The sequence below is a fragment of the Pseudophryne corroboree genome, chromosome 2 (genome assembly GCF_028390025.1).
Source record: "Pseudophryne corroboree isolate aPseCor3 chromosome 2, aPseCor3.hap2, whole genome shotgun sequence".
NCBI lineage: Eukaryota > Metazoa > Chordata > Amphibia > Anura > Myobatrachidae > Pseudophryne > Pseudophryne corroboree.
Genome location: NC_086445.1, coordinates 595,083,796 through 595,106,442, shown reverse-complemented (window position 1 = coordinate 595,106,442; position 22,647 = coordinate 595,083,796). Strand labels below are relative to the sequence as shown.

Sequence of the window (22,647 nt, the reverse complement as noted above, 5' to 3'; positions counted from 1 at the left end):
GAGTTCATGCTCAGAAACTGTTGGTTTTAAGCAATTTAAAAGAGGTGTATACATTGTTTAAAGAAAAGTTTCCGCCACAATGTCTAGGGTTTTCAAAGTTTGCAGTAGTTCGCCCCAAACACTGCACCTTAGCTGGAGGAAGTGGTACACATTCAGTGTGTGTCTGCACCATCCACCAGAATGTCAAACTCATGATATTAGGTGCCAAGATTTCTGATTCGACATCAAAGGAAGAGATCCCATTGAAATCGTATAAGGATTGTTTGGCGATGATGATATGCAGTCCTCCTCAGCCAGCATGCTACCTTAATGAGTGTAATTAATGTGAAGATGCCAACCACCTCAAACATTTTAAGGAACAGTTGAGGCAGTTAATGGATGACAGCATGATGGATAATATTTCTTACAAACAATGGGTTTCTGTTGACCGTTCTAATCTTGAGACAGTTCCGCATTCATCTGATGACTTTCTGGACGCTTTTTGTGCCAAGTTACAAATACTGCTGCGCCATTCCTTCATTGCCAGACAACAGTCGTCTTTTCAAGCAGACCTTAAATTAAGTTTGCAACCAGGGGAGTTTCTGGTAATCTGCGACTTTGCAGAGAACTATTCGTTTGTACTGCAAGACGAAGTGCAAGGTTTCCACTAGAATAACGCACAAACAACTCTTCATCCTTGTGTAGCATACTTCATAGATGAGGCAGGGAGTCTAAAGCATGTCAGCTTTGTTATTATATCAGACTGCCTTCACCATGATACTGTTGCAGTTCATTTATTCCAGGGGTTGCTCATACATTTTCTTAAGGAAAAGTATCCTATCGTTACAAAGATCATTTATTTCTCAGATGGAGCTGCCTCTCAGTATAAAAATTGAAAGAATTTCATTAATCTTTGCTGTCACGAGCAAGACTTTGGAATTCCAGCCGAGTGGCACTTTTCAGCCACCTCCCATGGAAAAGGGGCATGTGATGGAGTTTGTGGCACTGTGAAAAGATTAGCTGCACGAGCCAGTCTCCAAAGGCCGTACGAGCAACAAATAATGGCACCTCGACAATTGTTTGATTGGGCCGTTGAGAATGTTCCAGCTGTCTCTTTCAAGTACGCCAATACAGCTGACCACGAGGCAGAAGAGAAGTTCCTGGAAGCTCGATTTGAGCAATCCCACACAATTGCTGGAACCCAGAAACTACATTCCTTTATTCCCTAATCAACAGCTACTCTGTCAACTAAAGTTTACTCTTACTCTACATCTTCGAAAGTGGAACGAGTTTGTTTACTGGAGGACGAAGTAGAATTTAAAGACATTTAAAGGATTTGTCACTTGTGTGTATGATGCAGAGTGGTGGGTAGCATGTGTTCTTGACGTAGATGAAAAGTACAAATTAGTAAAGGTCCGCTTTCTCCACTCACAAGGACCATCCCCATCATACAAATACCCAGGGAAACCCGACATTCTTCTAGTTCAACGTTGTGATATACTAACAACAGTAGACCCAATGACTACAACACGACGTGTGTACACCATTACAGAAAGAGAAACTGTCTGCAACTTCAATTTCTCGGACGTCCTAGTGGATGCTGGGAACTCCGTAAGGACCATGGGGAATAGCGGCTCCGCAGGAGTCTGGGCACATCTAAAGAAAGCTTTAGGATCACCTGGTGTGCACTGGCTCCTCCCCCTATGACCCTCCTCCAAGCCTCAGTTAGATCTCTGTGCCCGAACGAGAAGGGTGCACACTAGGGGCTCTCCTGAGCTCTTTGTGAAAGTTTTAGTTAGGTTTATTATTTTCAGTGAGACCTGCTGGCAACAGGCTCACTGCATCGAGGGACTAAGGGGAGAAGAAGCGAACTCACCTGCGTGCAGAGTGGATTGGGCTTCTTGGCTACTGGACATTAGCTCCAGAGGGACGATCACAGGTTCAGCCTGGATGGGTCCCGGAGCCGCGCCACCGGCCCCCTTACAGAGCCAGAAGAGCGAAGAGGTCCGGAAAATCGGCGGCAGAAGACGATCCTGTCTTCAGATAAGGTAGCGCACAGCACCGCAGCTGTGCGCCATTGCTCTCAGCACACTTCACACTCCGGTCACTGAGGGTGCAGGGCGCTGGGGGGGCAGCGCCCTGAGACGCAATAAATCGATAAAAACCTTATATGGCTAAAATTAATGCATCACATATAACTCCTGGGCTATATAGATGCATTTAACCCCTGCCAAAACATACAGAAAAACGGATGATAAGGACGCCGAGAAAGGGGCGGAGCCTATCTCCTCAGCACACTGGCGCCATTTTCCCTCACAGCTCAGTTGGAGGGAAGCTCCCTGGCTCTCCCCTGCAGTAACTACACTACAGAAAGGGGTTAAAAAAAGAGAGGGGGGCACAAATTAGGCGCAGTATAAAACAATACAGCAGCTATAAAGGGAAAAACACTTATATAAGGTTATCCCTGTATATATATAGCGCTCTGGTGTGTGCTGGCAAACTCTCCCTCTGTCTCCCCAAAGGGCTAGTGGGGTCCTGTCCTCTATCAGAGCATTCCCTGTGTGTGTGCTGTGTGTCGGTACAATTGTGTCGACATGTATGAGGAGAAAAATGATGTGGAGACGGAGTAGAGTGTCTGTAATAGTGTTGTCACCCCCTAGGGGGTCGACACCTGAGTGGATGTACTGTTGAAATTGCGTGACAGTGTCAGCTTTGTATTAAAGACAGTGGTTGACATGAGACAGCCGGCTACTCAGCTTGTGCATGTCCAGACGTCTCATACAGGGGCTCTAAAGCGCCCGTTACCTCAGATACAGACGCCGACACGGATACTGACTCCTGTGTCGACGGTGAAGAGACAACCGTGATTTCCAATAGGGCCACACATTGCATGATTGAGGCAATGGAAAATGTTTACACTTTTCTGATAATATGAATACCACTAAAAAAGGGGTATTCTGTTTGGTGAGGAAAAACTTCCTGTAGTTTTCCTGAATCTGAGAAATAAAATGAGGTGTGTGATGATGCGTGGGTTTCCCCCCGATAACAATTGATAATTTCTAAAAAGTTATTGGCAGTATACCTTTTCCCGCCAGAGGTTAGGGTGCGTTGGGAAACACCCCCTAGGGGGGATAAGGCGCTCACACGCTTGTAAGAACAAGGGCTCTATCCTCTCCTGAGATGGCCGCCCTTAAGGATCCTGCTGATAGAAAGCAGGAGGGTATCCTAAAAGGTATTTACACACATACTGGTGTTATACTGCGACCAGCAATCGCCTCAGCCTGGATGTGCAGTGCTGGGTTGGCGTGGTCGGATTCCCTGACTGGAAATATTGATATCCTAGATAAGGACAGTATATTATTGCCTATAGAGCAATTAAAAGATGCATTTCTATATATGCATGATGCACAGCGGAATATTTGCCGACTGGCATCAAGTATAAGTGCGTTGTCCAATTCTACCAGTAAAGTGGTCAGGTGATGCGGATTCCAAACGGCATTTGGAAGTATTGCCTTAAAAAAAGGGGATGTACCCCTGGTCGCCTCTCAAAATAAGACGCCGTATTATCAGGCGCAGTCCTGGTTGGCAAGCGGACAAAAGGGTTCCTCTTTTCTGCACGTGACAGAGGGAGAGGAAAATGGCTGCAGAGATCAGCCAGTTCCCAGGAACAGAAACCCTTTTCTGCCTCTGCCAAGCCCTCAGTATGACGCTAGGGCTTTACAAGTTCAGGCACGGTGGGGGCCCGTTCTCAATGAATTTCAGTGCGCAGTGGGCTCACTCGCAAGTAGACCCCTGGATCCTTCAGGTAATATTTTCAGGGGTACAAATTGGAATTCGAGACGTATTCCCCTCGCAGTTTCCAAAAGTCTGTTTTACCGACGTCTCCCGCTGACAGGGAGGCAGTTTTGGAAGCCATTCACAAGCTGTATTCCCAGCAGGTGATAATTAAGGTACCCCTCCTGCAACAGGGAACGGGGTATTATTCCACACTATTGTGGTACCGAAGCCAGACGGCTCGGTGAGACCGATTTTAAAATCTAAAATCTTTGAACACTTACATACAGAGGTTCAAATTCAAAATTGAGTCACTCAGAGCAGTGATTGCAAACCTGGAAGAAGGGGACTACATGATGTCTCGGGACATCAAGGATGCTTACCTTCATGTCAAAATTTACCCTTCTCACCAAGGGTATCTCAGGTTATGGTACAGAACTGTCACTATCAGTTCAGACGCTGCCGTAGGGATGGTCCACGGCACCCCGGGTCTTTACTGAAGTAATGACCGAAATGATGATATTCCTTCGAAGGAAGGGAATTTTAGTTATCCTTTACTTGGACGATTCCCTGATAAGGGTAAGATCCAGGGAACAGTTGGAGATCGGTGTAGCACTATCTCAGGTAGTGTTGCGGCAGCACGATTGGATTCTCAATATTCCAAATTCGCAGCTGGTTCCGACGACTTTGTCTTCTGTTCCTAGGGATGATCCAGGACACAGTCCAGAAAGAAGGTGTTTCTCCCGGAGGAGAAAGCCAGGGAGTTATCCGAGCTAGTCAGGAACCTCCTAAAACCGAACCAAATCTCAGTGCATCAATGCACAAGGGTTCTGGGTAAAAATGGTGGCTTCCTACGAAGCAATCCCATTCGGCAGATTCCACGCAAGACTTTCCAGTGGAACCTACTGGACAAATGGTCCGGGTCGCATCTTCAGATACATCAGCGGATAACCCTGTCACCAGGGACAAGGGTATCCCTCCTGTGGTGGTTGCAGAGTGCTCATCTTCTAGAGGGCCGCAGATTCGGCATTCAGGACTGGGTCCTGGTGACCACGGATGCCAGCCTGCGAGGCTGGGGAGCAGTCACACAGGGAAGGAATATCCAGGGCTTATGGTCAAGCCTGGAGACATCACTTCACATAAATATCCTGAAGCTAAGGGCCATTTACAATGCTCTAAGCTTAGCAAGACCTCTGCTTCAAGGTCAGCCGGTGTTGATCCAGTCGGACAACATTACGGCAGTCACCCACGTAAACAGACAGGGTGCCACAAGAAGCAGGAGGGCAATGGCAGAAGCTGCAAAAATTCTTCGCTGGGCGAAAAACCATGTGATAGCACTGTCAGCAGTTTTCATTCCGGGAGTGGACAACTGGGAAGCAGATTTCCTCAGCACGACCTCCACCCGGGAGAGTAGGGACTTCACCCAGAAGTCTTCCACATGATTATAAACCGTTGGGAAAAACTCGACAGGTATTGCGCCAGGTCAAGGGACCCTCAGGCAATAGCTGTAGATGCTCTGGTAACACCGTGGGTGTACCAATCAGTGTATGGGTTCCCTCCTCTGCCTCTCATACCCAAGGTACTGAGATTGATAAGATGGAGAGGAGTAAGCACTATATTAGTGGCTCCGGATTGGCCAAGAAGGACTTGGTAACCGGAACTTCAAGAGATGCTCACGGAGGATCCGTGGCCTCTACCTCTAAGAAGGGACCTGCTTCAGTGGGGACCTTGTCTGTTCCAAGACTTGCCGCGGCTGCGTTGACGGCATGGCGGTTGAACGCCGGATCCTGAAGGAAAAAGGCATTCCGGATGAAGTCATCCCTATCCTGATCAAGGCCGGGAAGGATGTAACCGCAAAACATTATCACCGCATTTGGCGAAAATATGTTGCGTGGTGCGAGGTCAGTAAGGCTCGACGGAGGAAATTCAACTGGGTCGATTCCTACATTTCCTGCAAACAGGAGTATCTATGGGCCTGAAATTGGGGTCCATTAAGGTTCAAATTTCGGCTCTGTCGATTTTCTTCCAAAAAAGAACTAGCTTCAGTCCCTGAAGTTCAGACGTTTGTTAAAGGGGTACTGCATATACAGCCTCCTTTTGTGCCTTCAGTTGCACTTTGGGATCTCAAGGTGGTTTTTGGGTTCCAAAAGTCACATTGGTTTGACCCACTTAAATCTGTGGAGTTAAAAATATCTCACAGAAAAAGTGGTCATGCTGTTGGCTCTGGCCTGGGCCAGGCGCGTGTCAGAATTGGTGGCTTTATCCTGTAAAAGCCCTTATCTGATTTTCCATTCGGACAGGGCGGAATTGAGGACTCGTCCTCAGTTTCTCCCTAAGGTGGTTTCAGCGTTCACCTGAACCAAACCTATTGTGGTGCCTGCGGCTACTAGGGACTTGGAGGACTCCAAGTTGCTAGACGTTGTCAGGACCCGGAAAATATATGTTTCCAGGACGGCTGGAGTCAAGAAATCTGACTCGCTGTTTATCCTGTATGCACCCAACTAGCTGGGTGCTCCTGCTTCTAAGCAGACTATTGCTCGTTGGATTTGTAGTACAATTCAGCTTGCACATTCTGTGGCAGGCCTGCCACAGCCAAAAAATCTGTAAATGCCCACTCCACAAGGAAGGTGGGCTCATCTTGGGCAGCTGCCCGAGGGGTCTCGGCTTTACAACTTTGCCGAGCAGTTACTTGGTCAGGAGCAAATACGTTTGTAAAATTCTACAAATTTGATACCCTGGCTGAGGAGGACCGGGAGTTCTCTCATTGGGTGCTGCAGAGTCATCTGCACTCTCCCGCCCGTTTGGGAGCTTTGGTATAATCCCCATGGTCCTTACGGAGTTCCCAGCATCCACTAGGACGTCAGAGAAAATAAGAATTTACTTACCGATAATTCTATTTCTCGTAGTCCGTAGTGGATGCTGGGCGCCCATCCCAAGTGCGGATTGTCTGCAATACTGGTACATAATTATTGTTACCAAAAAATTCGGGTTATTGCTGTAGTGAGCCATCTTTTCTAGAGGCTCCTCTATTATCATGCTGTTAACTGGGTTCAGATCACAAGTTGTACAGTGTGATTGGTGTGGCTGGTATGAGTCTTACCCGGGATTCAAAATCCTTCCTTATTGTGTACGCTCGTCCGGGCACAGTATCCTAACTGAGGCTTGGAGGAGGGTCATAGGGGGAGGAGCCAGTGCACACCAGGTGATCCTAAAGCTTTCTTTAGATGTGCCCAGACTCCTGCGGAGCCGCTATTCCCCATGGTCCTTACGGAGTTCCCAGCATCCACTACAGACTACGAGAAATAGAATTATCGGTAAGTAAATTCTTATTATATCTGTTATATATATATATATATATATATACAGGTTGAGTATCCCATATCCATATATTCCGAAATACGGAATATTCCGAAATACGGACTTTTTTGAGTGAGATAGTGAAACCTTTGTTTTTTGATGTCTCAATGTACACAAACTTTGTTTAATACACAGTTATTAAAAATAATGTATTAAATGACCTTCAGGCTGTGTGTATAAGGTGTATATGAAACATAAATGAATTGTGTGAATGTACACACACTTTGTTTAATGCACAAAGTTATAAAAAATATTGGCTAAAATGACCTTCAGGCTGTGTGTATAAGGTGTATATGTAACATAAATGCATTCTGTGCTTAGATTTAGGTCCCATCACCATGATATCTCACTATGGTATGCAATTATTCCAAAATACGGAAAAATCCCATATCCAAAGTACCTCTGGTCCCAAGCATTTTGGATAAGGGAGACTCAACCTGTGTATGTATGTATGCATGTATGTATGTGTGTGTGTGTGTATGTATGTATGTATGTATATATATATATATATATATATATATATATATATATATATATATATATATATATATATATATATATATATATAATATTATATTCGTGTAGATCCTGCACTTTCCTCCGTCATTCAATGTTGATTGGGGTGCTCCCAGTGTAATCCACCTTCCATCGGTGGGTCCACAAATATACACGGAAGTTCCAGTATCCTGGAGGGGCACTCTCCTTGAGACAATGGATCAAATCATCACATCGGGGTATAATCATAGGCTTTAATAGGTCGACGTTTCGGCTCAGAAACTCAAGCCTTTCTCAAGACAAGCCATAAATTTGAAGAAGTCAAATCAGCAACATAAATAATGCCATTTAACCAGCTCCACAGACTAGTGGCCCTGGGGTCCTATGCCCTAGACAACTATTCAGTCTTAAATCAGGAAACCTAATAACCTCATACCAGATAACCAGTTTACCAGCAGTCCCTGAAGTTAAGTGGACCACTGTCATGGAGCTCCTGATTTAGGACTGAATAGTTGTCTAGGGCATAGGACCCCAGGGCCACTAGTCTGTGGAGCTGGTTAAATGACATTATTTATGTTGCTGATTTTGACTTCTTCAAATTTATGGCTGGTCTTGAGAGAGGCTCGAGTTTCTGAGCCGAAACGTCGACCTATTAAAGCCTATGATTATACCCTGATGTGGTGATTTGATCCATTGTCTCAAGGAGAGTGCCCCTCCAGGATACTGGAACTTCCGTGTGTATATGTGTGTGTGTATAGATAGATATAGATATAGATAGATAGAGATATATATATATATCTCTATGTATGTATGTGTATATATGTATGTGTGTGTATAGAAATATAAAAAATAAGATGACCACTCATAGTTTGGCTAGACACTATGGAGAAAAACATAATTCCGTAGTCTGCAGGGACAATTTTTCTTTCACGGTGCTGGAATTTATACCAGTTGATACAAGAGGTAGCAGTCGAGAACTCACTTTGGCTAAACGTGAAACGTTTTGGATCTACACTCTAGACACCCAGTCTCCCATTGGCCATAACGAGGGCATTGATATTGTTTCTTTCTTATAGATCTTGTTATATCATGAAACATCAGTCGAAGTTTACACCCATGATTTGAGGCTCTTTCTTCTTTTCTGTTTTCATCTCTTTTTCGAAAGAATAAGTATCAGCAAAGTGTTTAAGGAAACTAGAGCAATATGAGGCGACCATGAAGTTGCAGTAAATGGATGTTGATTGACCTATGCTCATACTGTAAATATATGTATGTAAAGGCATGATTTTGTGTTAGATACTCGAGTATATTATGGTGCGATTTATGTAAATATGCATGGTGTTGTAAATAGAGGACCATGAGATTATATGCCAGGTACTCTCCATATTACCATGGGTATCCGTATAACGTCCCATTATTATAGATGCCTCAGCCATATGGGTTTGGTTAATGAATGGATAAATTATTCCAGATAGTAATCATATAATGTTAAGGGTACCACATAGTTTAAATTGGAATTAACCACGACCATCAAATTTAGGGGTAAAGGGATTAAACAATGAAATACACTAAATCACAGGTGGTTTAAAATGGCAACCACAGAATAGTAAGGATTTATTAATGATTTTATTTGGGATTAAAATGAGTTAAACACATCTGTACCATATTTAATTATAGGAGGTTATATCAATATGTTATGTGAGACACTTTAATATGATTGATACACAATCCTATTGTGATAATTAATAGGATATATTCATTTAATTGATCACAATTTATCATGATATAACAATAGAAGTGATTAAATATATGCACTATTGAATAATCACAAATAAGGTGTAATTGTATAGGAAAATGACACTAAGGATTAGATTCTCATTTAGGATTTAAATATACTTAGATCACAATTAATTATAGGTGACCTGGAATAAATGTATTTGACCAATAGGGTCATAGTTATGTAATCGACCATATTTAATCATAACCAATATTCAATAAGTGCACTATTAAACAATTCACATTAAGGTTTAAATAATATTGTTATTTGGTATTTTTCTTAAATATTGACTAATTACATTTAGGTCTATCATGGACTCGTAATATAGTGGCCCTTTAAGTAAAATGTGAATTAAACCCATAGGTAACATATATGTACGGTAACTATATAAATTACTCAAATTGTCTTGCTTGAAATGATAATGGTTCGTTCACACCTTTAATGTAATAACAACATCTTAGTTGTACACAACACAATCCACACACGCTGGTTGGAACGCATATGCAGGAAGTCCATGAATACTGAAACGCATGACGCGCCAGAAGGCGGAAGCGCGTCAAGGCTACAATCGGTTGCCATGGTGCACTGAGTCACGGAGCATCGCCGCTTGGTGCGGCTTCACAGCTGAGCTCTACAATTACAGGAAGCACATAAGCGACGATGGAACGCACGCCGCAATGGCTGTGGAACGCAATTATTTAATTAATCTCTCCACCTCCGAAAAGGCTCATTGTTCTATAGTATTGGCCCTGTGGTAACAAGCACTTAAACTTTGCCTAAGTGAATTTAGTACACAGTATCTATTATGGATGGTAAATAATCCTTTAACACTCTAAGTAGATAATTTAATTAAAGGAAGTGATGTCACGGGTAGTGGGGTTTAAATAACCCAGCCTTTTCAGTCCAAATTTGTGCAGCAGCTAGGAGCATTACTGAATGCAGAGAGGTAAGCATACTGATCTCATGGTCTTCTATATTTTATTGGTGTGTAATTATAAATGATGTTAATAATTAGAATGTGTGGAGTTAAATATTAGCCCTAAAAAATCTTGAGGCTTTGATAATAAGGATATATATATATATATATATATATATATATATATATATATATATATATATATATATATATATATAGTCTTTGTATGGACCGGCACTCACCCCTCTGTCAGTAACACCCCGGTGCCTTCTGGAAAAAATGATATAGTCGCCTAGTTCAAACAGCAGCGGCACTCGTGGGATTTGTAGTCAAAGATCAACGTGTATTTCACATCAAGATAGCCGACGTTTCGGGGCACACACGCCCCTTTGTCAAGGTGAGTAACATACAAACAACAAACAAGTGCATACCTTTATACTGTGAAGAAGCACTGGCGGGCTTCTTCACAGTATAAAGGTATGCACTTGTTTGTTGTTTGTATGTTACTCACCTTGACAAAGGGGCGTGTGTGCCCCGAAACGTCGGCTATCTTGATGTGAAATACACGTTGATCTTTGACTACAAATCCCACGAGTGCCGCTGCTGTTTGAACTAGGCGACTATATATATATATATATATATATATATATATATATATATATAATCCAAAATCCACTTTTCAGTTGATCTACAGCATTTTTCTCCTAATATATAGCTTCTAAATGTGAACATGATAATACACATCTGATAAATAGTCCTGGATGTTCGGAAAACGAAGGTATCTAATTTCAACACATTATTTAATATTTAGATAAAAAGGGTTTATATATCTTTTTGCCATTTTAAATCAGATACAAATAAATTCTGGTAGAACCCTTCAGTATATTTTTGATAATGATTAATACCTTCCTAAAACATTAAGGGGTATATGCAATTGCGGTCGAATTCCCGAAATTGACGAATTTCGGGTCATTTTCGACCAAAAAAAAAAATCGCCTATGCAATTCAGTGCTTTCCGACCAAAAAACGGACTTTCAAAATTCGACTTTTTGAAATTCGAATTTTTGCAAATTCGACTTTTCTGCAATGATACAAGTGCTGCAATTCGACCAAAGCATATTCAATTCAAGTTTGGAAATTCGACAGCAGTGCTTTTAGACAGCAAATTCGTCATTTTCAATCCGCCACACTTTGGAGGGTGAAAACAAATAAAAAAATTTTAAACATGTTTTTTTTTGTGTTTTTTTTTTTCGGGAATAGCAGATCTATTTTTATTATAAGGGTTTAGGTACTTTTTTTTTTTTTTTTTTGGAGGCACAAATATTATTTTATATATTTTTTAAAATATATATTTTTTATTTTTTTTTATGCTGGAACGGTAAAATAAAAAAAAAAAATGGCGTGGGGTTCCCCCTCCAAAGCATAACCAGCCTCGGGCTCTTCGAGCTGGTCCTGGTTCTAAAAATGCGGGGGGAAAATTGACCGGGGATCCCCCGTATTTTTAAAACCAGCACCGGGCTCTGCGCCTGGTGCTGGTGCCAAAAATACGGGGGACAAAAAGAGTAGGGGTCCCCCGTATTTTTAACACCAGCACCGGGCTCCACTAGCTGGACAGATAATGCCACAGCCGGGGGTCACTTTTATGCCGTGCCCTGCGGCCGTGGCATTAAATATCCAACTAGTCACCCCTGGCCGGGGTACCCTGGGGGAGTGGGGACCCCTTCAATCAAGGGGTCCCCCCCCCCCAGCCACCCAAGGGCCAGGGGTGAAGCCCGAGGCTGTCCCCCCCCCCATCCAATGGGCTGCGGATGGGGGGGCTGATAGCCTTTTGTGATAATAAAAAGATATAGTTTTTTCCAGTAGTACTACAAGTCCCAGCAAGCCTCCCCCGCAAGCTGGTACTTGGAGAACCACAAGTACTAGCATGCGGGAGAAAAACGGGCCCGCTGGTACCTGTAGTGCTACTGGGGAAAAAATACCCAAACAAAAACAGGACACACACACCGTCGACAGTAAAACTTTATTTCATACGTCGACACACACATACTTACCTATGTTCACACGCCGACATCGGTCCTCTTCTCCATGTAGAATCCACGGATACCTGAAAAGAAAAGTTCAATATACTCACCTCAGCCATGGTCCAGAGATAAATCCACGTACTTGGCAAAAAAAGAAGACGCAAATACCCGACCACTGGACTGAAAGGGGTCCCATGCTGACACATGGGACACCTTTCCACGAATGAGACCTGTCAGTGACAGCTGTCACAGAAAGGTCTCTAAGCCAATCAGGAAGCGCAACTTCGTTGCGCTCACCTGATTGGCTGTGCGCTGTCTGTACTGTGACAGCGCATCGCAAAGCCGCTCCATTACTTTCAATGGTGGGAACTTAGCGGCTAGCGGTGAGGTCACCCGCCGGTCAGCGGCTGACCGGCGGGTGACCCCACCGCTACCCGCAAAGTTCCCACCATTGAAAGTAATGGAGCGGCTTTGCGATGCGCTGTCACAGTACAGACAGCGCACAGCCAATCAGGTGAGCGCCACGGAAGTAGCGCTTCCTGATTGGCTGAAGGGACTTCAGTGACAGGAGTCACGTGGTGTCCCGGCATTCGGGAGAAAGGGGTCTGATGTGAAAGCATTGGACCCCTTTCTAGTCCGGTATGGAGCGGGTATTTGCGGTTTTTTTTTTTTTTTTTTTTTTTACAAGTACGTGGATTTATCTCTCTGGACGTGGATTTATCTCTGGACGCTGGAAGGTGAGTATCATTTTTTCACAGGTACCCTCGGATCGTCGGAGACCGTGGCAGTCGGCGTGTCAACATAGGTAAGTATGTGTGTGTCGGTAGTGTGTAATAAAGTTTTACTTGTCACGTTGTCTGTATCCTGTTTTTATTTGGGTATTTTTTTCCCAGTAGTACTACAGGTACCAGCGGGCCCGTTTTTCTCCCGCATGCTGGTACTTGTGGTTCTCCAAGTACCAGCTTGCGCGGGAGGCTTGCTGGGACTTGTAGTACTACTGGAAAAAACAATATCTTTTTATCATCACAAAAGGCTATCAGCCCCCCCATCCGCAGCCCATTGGATGGGGGGGGACAGCCTCGGGCTTCACCCCTGGCCCTTGGGTGGCTGGGGGGGGGGGGACCCCTTGATTGAAGGGGTCCCCACTCCCCCAGGGTACCCCGGCCAGGGGTGACTAGTTGGATATTTAATGCCACGGCCGCAGGGCACGGCATAAAAGTGACCCCCGGCTGTGGCATTATCTGTCCAGCTAGTGGAGCCCGATGCTGGTGTTAAAAATACGGGGGACCCCTACTCTTTTTGTCCCCCGTATTTTTGGCACCAGCACCAGGCGCAGAGCCCGGTGCTGGTTTTAAAAATACGGGGGATCCCTGGCCAATTTTTCCCCGGATTTTTAGAACCAGGACCAGCTCGATGAGCCCGAGGCTGGTTATGCTTTGGAGGGGGGACCCCACGCCATTTTTTTTTCGGGTTTTTCCAGTTTTTTACCGTTTTTTAAAATCGCGGAAAAATCCGCCAAATCGGCCGATTTTCGCCCGCGACTCTGGCGAATCCGTTTTTCATTGAATATGGTGAATTCCGGAAGCCACCTTCCGGAATTCACCTGGCGAATTTAGTCGAATTAAAAAACGGCGAAAAATTGCCGCGATTCGCCGTGAATTGCATATACCCCTAATTCTGACTAGAGCTTGAGCTGATCAGAATTATTTGTGTATCCATATCTTTATTCCCTTATTTATACATTCTGCTCCATCATAGGTATAATTACAGTTTTCTGCGTTGTGTAAAATCCACGCTTGGATGTGATTAAGTGAAAAGCTGCTCTATGAGCTATTTTTCAACGCAATTGGTATGTATGAAAAATTATGGGCCAGCATTTTTAGTATATATCATACCCATATAATATTAGAAATGTGTTTTCCATTATAGGTTTAAATACAATTGCTCTCAGAAATCTCCAAACATAATTTGGCTCAGTAGAATGAATTACATCTAATTATCTGCTGAATTGGTATGTACAAATATATCATTTGAATATGATATGTCCCCCATTTTAGTCTATAAATGATGAATATGATAAATTTTTCTAACAGCTCCATCTAGCTTATAAATGATGAATATAATAAATTCCTATAATAATTTAACTATATAATTTAACTAACTTGGTTTGTAATGTTAACACAGACCAAATAGGTCAGATTTGATCTATTAAAGGAAACCCCATTTGTCTATCATTCAGTTGTTATCCTCCACTCCTCCTCATATATATTCTTATCCTGCCATTATTTGAATTTACAGATATCCCATGTGGTGAGATCTAGTTCGATATCGCTTTTAAGTGTTTTTATTTATCTTTGAAGATACGCTAAGTTGCTTATCCATACTGTGATCCTTTGGTATGTATACATTGTAACTGCAATTCACATGAGTACACTGCAGATAAACAAAACGATATATTTATGAAATGCTTTCTACATTGTTTAGATTATAAATATAACCCCTGATGAAGTCCGTAGGACGAAACGCGTTGGGTTAAGACAGCGGTTTTTGTCTTATCTTCAAGGAAGATCAATCATCATGTTGATATGTGACTGAAATGAATTGTTACCAACACAAATATTTGTATGTAACTTTGTTGATTGTCACTTTGGACATATTGTGATACAGCTTATTTTACTGTATTTTATTAAATAAATAAGTCTATTTCTCATGAATTTTCATTATAAGTGACAACTCTTGATATACCAAAGAAAATCACCAGCTCCCTGGGGAAACTTTACCTTTCTTATTCTTAACCATTGTACCCACGTCTAACAGGGGGTACTTCCCCTTGGTGTAGCTTTTTATATCTATAGCGCGATAAAGGTCTTACACTTTTTCTACAAATATATATATATATATATATAATATGTATGTATGTGTTCTATTGCTGTTTTTCAAGACTTTATAATACACTGTCTGCAAGTGAGAATTTTGTATAATTTAGCTGCCTGCTTGTCAGTAAATTATTATCGCATTATCCCATGGAAGTCCCAAAGTGAAATTTGGTACATGTTTAAATGAAATATGGGAGAACTTATAAAAAAAATAAAAAATCCCTTTTTTAAAAAAATTGAGGTCTAAGGCTATTAAACTTTTTTTTTTTAGCACTACCTTACTAAATTATAATTGAAGTGAAAAGATCTAGTCATAAGTTTCAAAATTACACTAATTTCATCTGTCTTTAATTAGAACTCAAGTTACAGGCAAACGAAAAGACCCCCGCAGCAGTAAAATTGCATATTTTGTTCATTTTTAAATGGCTCCACCTCCAAAAATATCCAACCTATGATGTTGAAATTTGGTGTAAATTAGTTTCTCGTCAGACCTAACAAGCACAGCAAATTTCATTGAAATTGGTGATGGTCATGAAAATGGCTATGTTTGATGTGGAATGACCCGGGGGTGAGTGCTTCTTGAGTAGCATGACATGGGGTAGTCCATTGTGTCTGTTGGCCACTTGCTCCTCTGTTCCCACATTCAAGAAATTGTACAGATTTCATGTGTTCGTAATCAGAAATGCCAATTTGCGACAGAAGCTACTGAGCGTACCCTCCCCTGGGGACAGCTTTTGAACATACCATGGTGAGCAGAGTCCCCCAGATTGGATGCAAGAGAAAATGGAATATTTGTATTTACCTTTTTTATTTTTTTATTTTCTCTGATTCCATCTGGGGCACACCGTGTTCACACCCTTACACTCTGTTATTTTGTTTGTTGGTTCATGCTGGTATGCAGGTTACACTTTGCCTTGGTTTAAGGCTATTTTCTCTGACGTCCTAGTGGATGCTGGGAACTCCGTAAGGACCATGGGGAATAGCGGGCTCCGAAGGAGGCTGGGCACTCTAGAAAGATTTATGACTACCTGGTGTGCACTGGCTCCTCCCACTATGACCCTCCTCCAAGCCTCAGTTAGATCTTGTGCCCGGCCGAGGTTGGATGCACACTAGGGGCTCTCCTGAGCCTCTAGAAAGAAAGTATAGAATTAGGTTTTTTATTTTCAGTGAGACCTGCTGGCAACAGGCTCACTGCAGCGAGGGACTAAGGGGAGAAGAAGCGAACTCGCCTGCTTGCAGCCGGATTGGGCTTCTTAGGCTACTGGACACCATTAGCTCCAGAGGGATCGACCGCAGGCCCAGTCCTTGGTGTTCGGTCCCGGAGCCGCGCCGCCGTCCCCCTTACAGAGCCAGAAGCAAGGAGAGGTCCGGAAAATCGGCGGCAGAAGACATCAGTCTTCACCAAGGTAGCGCACAGCACTGCAGCTGTGCGCCATTGCTCCTCATGCACACTTCACACTCCGGTCACTGAGGGTGCAGGGCGCTGGGGGGGGCGCCCTGAGCAGCAATAAAAACACCTTGGCTGGCAAAAATACCACAATATATAGCCCCAGAGGCTATATATGTGGTAAATACCCCTGCCAGAATCCAGGAAAAAGCGGGAGAATAGGCCGCGGAAAAGGGGCGGAGCTATCTCCCTCAGACACACTGGCGCCATTTTCTCTTCACAGTGCAACTGGAAGAAAGCTCCCCAGGCTCTCCCCTGTAGTTTTCAGGCTCAAAGGGTTAAAAAGAGAGGGGGGGCACTAAATTTAGGCGCAATATTGTATATATAAGCAGCTATGGGGGAAAATTCACTCAGTTATAGTGTTAATCCCCACATTATATAGCGCTCTGGTGTGTGCTGGCATACTCTCTCTGTCTCCCCAAAGGGCTTTGTGGGTCCTGTCCTCAGTCAGAGCATTCCCTGTGTGTGTGCGGTGTGTCGGTACAGCTGTGTCGACATGTTTGAGGAGGAGGCTTATATAGTGACGGAGCAGATGCCGATAAATGTGATGTCGCCCCCTGTGGGGCCGACACCAGAGTGGATGGTTAGGTAAAAGGTATTAACCGACAGTGTCAACTCCTTACATAAAAGGGTGGATGACGTAACAGCTGTGGGACAGCCGGCTTCTCAGCCCGTGCCTGCCCAGGCGTCTCAAAGGCCATCAGGGGCTCAAAAACGCCCGCTCATTCAGATGGCAGACACAGATGTCGACACGGAGTCTGACTCCAGTGTCGACAAGGTTGAGACATATACACAATCCACTAGGAACATCCGTGACTTGATCCCGGCAATAAAAAATGTGTTACACATTTCTGACATTAACCTCTAAAAATGGGTTTTTATGTTTAGGGAGAAAAAGCAGGCAGTGTTTTGTTCCCCCGTCAGATGAATGAATGAAGTGTGTGAAAAGCGTGGGTTCCCCCTGATAAGAAACTGGTAATTTCTAAAAAGTTACTGATGGCGTACCTTTTCCCGCCAGGGGATAAGTTACGCTGGGAGATATCCCCTAGGGTGGATAAGGCGCTCACACGGTTGTCAAAATAGGTTTGGCACTGCCGTTTTAGGAACGGCCACTTTGAAGGTACCTGTTGATAAAAAGCAGGAGGCTATCCTGAAGTCTGTATTTACACACTCAGGTACTAGACTGAAACCTGCAGAGCGTGCTGCTGCAGCGTGGTCGGTGACCCTGTCAAACATACTAGTTTGCTAACATGAGAACATATTAAAGACGTCGTCTTATATATGAGGGATGCACAGAGGGATATTTTGCCGGCTGGCATCCAAAATGAATGTAATGTCCATTCTGTCAGGAGGGTATTAGAGACCTGTCACTGGACAGGTGATGCTGCCCTTAAAAGGCGCATAGAGATTCTGCCTTATAAGGGTGAGGAATTATTTGGGGATGGTCTCTGGGACCTCGTATCCGCAGCAACAGCTGGGAAGAAATATTTTTACCTCAATTTTCCTCACAGACTAAGAAAGCACTGTATTATCTGGTACAGTCCTTTCGGCTTCAGAAAAGCAAGCGGGTCAATGGCGCTTCCTTTCTGTACAGAGACAACGGAAGAGGGAAAAAGCTGCACCAGTCAGCCTGTTCCCAGAATCATAATTCTTCTCTCGCTTCCTCTGAGTCCACAGCATGACGCGGGGGCTCCACAGGTGTAGCCAGGTACGGTGGGGGGCCGTCTCAAAAATTTCAGCGATCAGTGGGCTCGCTCACAGGTGGATCCCTGTTTCATTCAAGTAGTATTTCAGGGTACATGCTGGAATTCGATATGTCTTCCCCCGCCGTTTCCTCAAATATGCCTTGCCGACAACTCCCTCAGGCAGGGAGGCTGTGTTAGAGGCAATTAATAAGCTGTATTCCCAGCAGGTAATACTTAAGGTGCCCCTACTCCAACAAGGACGGGGTTGCTATTCCACACGGTTTTGGGGTACCGAAACCGCATGGTTCGGTGTGACCCTTTTTTATATTTAAAATCCTTGAACACATACATAAAAAATTCAAGTTCAAGATGCAATCGCTCAGGGCGGTTATTGCAAGCCTGGACGAGGGGGATTACATGGTATCCCGGGACATCAAGGATGCTTACCTGACATCAAGGATGCTTACCTGCATGTCCCTATTTACTATCCTCGCCAGGAGTACCTCAGATTGTGGTACAGGATTACCATTACCAAGTCCAGAATCTGCCGTTTGGACTGTACAGGGCACCGAGGGTGTTACCATGGTAATGGCCGGAATGAGGATACTCCTTCGAAAAGGGGAGTTTTTAATTATCCCGTACTTGGACAATCTCCTTATAAGGGCGAGGTCCAAGGAGCAGTTGCTAGTCGGGGTAGCACTATTTTGGAAAGTGCTACAACAGCACGGTTGGATTCTAAACAGTCCAGAGTCACAGCTGGTTCCTACGACACGTCTACTGTTCCTGGGGATGGTTCTGGACACAGACCAGAAATAAGTGTTTCTCCAGGAGGAGAAAGCCAAGGAGCTGTCATCTCTAGTCAGAGACCTCCTGAAGCCAAAACAGTTATCGGTGCATCTTTGCACGCGAGTCCTGGGAAAAATGATAGCTTCCTACGAAGCAATCCCATTCGCCAGGTTCCATGCAAGAACTTTTCAGGGGGACCTGTTAGACAAGTGGTCCGGGTCGCATCTTCAGATGCATTAGGCTGATAACCCTGTCTCCAAGGACCAGGGTATTTCTACTGTAGTGGCTGCAGAGTGCCCATCTTCAAGAGGGCCGCAGGTTTGACATACAGGACTAGGTCCTAGTGACCATGGATGCCAGCCTTTGAGGCTGGGGGGCAGTCACACAGGGAAGAACCTTCCAGGGACTTTGGTCAAGTCAGGTGACTTCCCTACATAAATATTCTGGAACAGAGGGCCATTTACAATGCCCTGAGTCAGGCAAGGCCTCTGCTTCAAAACCAGCCGGTCCTGATCCAATCAGGCAACATCACGGCAGTCGCCCATGTAAACCAACAGGGCGGCACAAGAAGCAGGATGGCGATGGCAGAAGCCACAAGGATTCTCCGATGGGCGGAAAATCATGTGTTAGCACTGTCAGCAGTGTTCATTCCCGGAGTGGACAACTGGGAAGCAGATCTTCTCAGCAGACACGACTTCCACCCGAGAGTGTGGGGACTTCATCCAGAAGTCTTCCAAAGGATTGTACACCATTGGGAAAGGCCACAGGTGGACATGAAGGCGTCCCGCCTCAACAAAAAGCTATAAAAGATATTGCGCCAGGTCAAGGGACCTTCAGGCGATAGCTGTGGACGCTCTGGTAACACCGTGGGTGTACCAGTCGGTTTATGTGTTCCCCCCTCTGCCTCTCATACCAAAGGTACTGAGAATAATAAGAAGGCGAGGAGCAAGAACGATACTCGTGGTTCCGGATTGGCCAAGAAGAGCCTGGTACCCAGAACTTCAAGAAACTATATATCAGAGGACCCATGGCCTCTGCCGCTCAGACAGGACCTGCTGCAGCAGGGGCCCTGTCTGTTCCAAGACTTACCGCAGCTACGTTTTGATGGCATGGCGGTTGAACGCCGGATCCTAAAGGAAAAGGGCATTCCGGAGGAAGTCATTCCTACGCTGATTCAAGCCAGGAAAGATGTTACTGCAAAACATTATCACCGCATATGGCGGAAATATGTTGCTTGGTGTGATGCCAAAAAGGCACCAACAGAGGAATTTCAACTAGGTCGATTTCTGCATTTCCTACAAGCAGGAGTGTCTATGGGCCTAAAATTAGGCTCCATTAAGATACAGATCTCGGCTCTGTCGATTTTCTTCCAGAAAAAATTAGCTTCAGTACCTGAAGTTCAGACATTGTAAAAGGAGTGCTGCATATTCAGCCCCCAGTTGTGCCTCCAGTGGCACCTTGGGATCTCAACGTGGTGTTGAGTTTCTTAAAATCACATTGGTTTGAACCACTAAAAACCGTGGATCTAAAATATCTCACGTTGAAAGTGGTCATGTTATTGGCCTTGGTTTCGGCCAGGCGTGTGTCAGAATTGGCGGCTTTGTCATGTAAAAGCCCTTATCTGATTTTCCATATGGATAGGGCAGAATTGAGGACTCGTCCCCAGTTTCTCCCTAAGGTGGTATCAGTTTTTCACTTGAACCAACCTATTGTGGTGCCTGCGGCTGCTAGGGACTTGGAGGATTCCAAGTTACTGGACGTAGTCAGGGCCTTGAAAAAATATGTTTCCAGGACGGCTAGAGTCAGGAAAATTGACTCGCTATTTATCCTGTATGCACCCAACAGGCTGGGTGCTCCTGCTTCTAAGCAGACTATCGCTCGCTGGATCTGTGACACGATTCAGCAGGAGCATTCTGCGGCTGGACTGCCGCATCCTAAATCAGTGAAAGCCCATTCCACAGCGAAGGTGGGCTCATCTTGGGCGGCTGCCCGAGGGGTCTCGGCTTTACAACTTTGCCGAGCTGTTACTTGGTCAGGGGCAAACACGTTTGCAAAATTCTACAAATTTGATACCCTGGCTGAGGAGGACCTTGAGTTCTCTCATTCGGTGCTGCAGAGTCATCCGCACTCTCCCGCCCGTTTGGGAGCTTTGGTATAATCCCCATGGTCCTTACGGAGTTCCCAGCATCCACTAGGACGTCAGAGAAAATAAGATTTTACTCACCGGTAAATCGATTTCTCGTAGTCCGTAGTGGATGCTGGGCGCCCATCCCAAGTGCGGATTGTCTGCAATACTTGTAAATAGTTATTGCTAACTAAAGGGTTATTGTTGAGCCATCTGTTGAGAGGCTCAGTTGTTTTCATACTGTCAAACTGGATATAGTATCACGAGTTGTACGGTGTGATTGGTGTGGCTGGTATGAGTCTTACCCGGGATTCAAAATCCTTCCTTATTATGTCAGCTCGTCCGGGCACAGTGTCCTAACTGAGGCTTGGAGGAGGGTCATAGTGGGAGGAGCCAGTGCACACCAGGTAGTCATAAATCTTTCTAGAGTGCCCAGCCTCCTTCGGAGCCCGCTATTCCCCATGGTCCTTACGGAGTTCCCAGCATCCACTACGGACTACGAGAAATAGATTTACCGGTGAGTAAAATCTTATTTTCTCCTTCATCCACTAGGGGCCACTGGACCGTAGTTACAATGGGGAAATAGTAGGCAGTAATTGGGAGCTGGCACTTTAAAATTCTCACACTGTGGCTAGCTCCTCCCCTACTATCTCCCCTCCAAGTCAGTCTTAGTTTAGTTTGGGTTTAGCTGAAGAAATTTTTATTTTTTCTTTATTTTATTTTTCTTACTTACACACACAGACTGGCAGCTCTGCCACTGCCAGTCTGCACCGCGGGAGCTGCCGGCGGGGTCCCATCGCAGCTGCGTGCGGCTCGGGATGGGCCCCGGCTGAGGGAGACACTGAGCTCTCCTGAGTTGGCCGGACACCGCTGCGTGCGGCGCGTGTCGGGGCCGCTCTGTCGAGCAGTGTAAACACCGCTGAGTGCGGCGTGTGTCGGGAAGGACAGCGGTGAGTACAATCCCCCCCCCTCCCCTCCTTCCAGACTGATTTATTATTTTACACTGTCAGTATTAAGGATATGTGGTGCTTGGACCCCTTAACTCCCCAGTAGGCTGGAGCGTATGAAGGGCGCACTTTGTATTTTAAACATTAGTGGGAGCTTCAGCCCGCTCTGTAAGCGGGCTCAGCGCTCTCCACTCCCCGGCCGCAGTATACATGCAGCCGGGTGATACATGCTCCCCGCTCTGTACGGCGGGATCAGCGCTCTCCGCTCCCCGGCCGCAGCATACAGGCGGCCAGGGAGATACAAGGCGCTTCCCGCTTCAAGTTCAACAGCGGGTTTCATTTTTGAACTTGGCGCCAGAGCGGGGGGCGGAGCTAACTCCCGCTCTGTATGGCGGGCTCAGTGCTCTCTGCTCCCCGGCCGCTACAGCACCGCTTACAAATCCTCCGCTCCCCGGCCGCTAC

The 22,647-nt window shown here is 45.0% G+C and overlaps 1 protein-coding gene and 1 long non-coding RNA gene across 6 annotated transcripts in view; both read left to right on the top strand.

Moving 5' to 3' along the window:
- The window catches only part of CTPS1 (CTP synthase 1), a 223,370-nt gene that overhangs the window by 168,071 nt on the left and 32,652 nt on the right, over positions 1-22,647 (top strand). The window lies entirely within an intron of this gene.
- On the top strand, positions 14,085-14,814 carry LOC135051002 (uncharacterized). Its single transcript, XR_010241984.1, has 3 exons — positions 14,085-14,168; positions 14,249-14,330; positions 14,618-14,814. It is a non-coding gene; the product is annotated as an uncharacterized LOC135051002 (long non-coding RNA).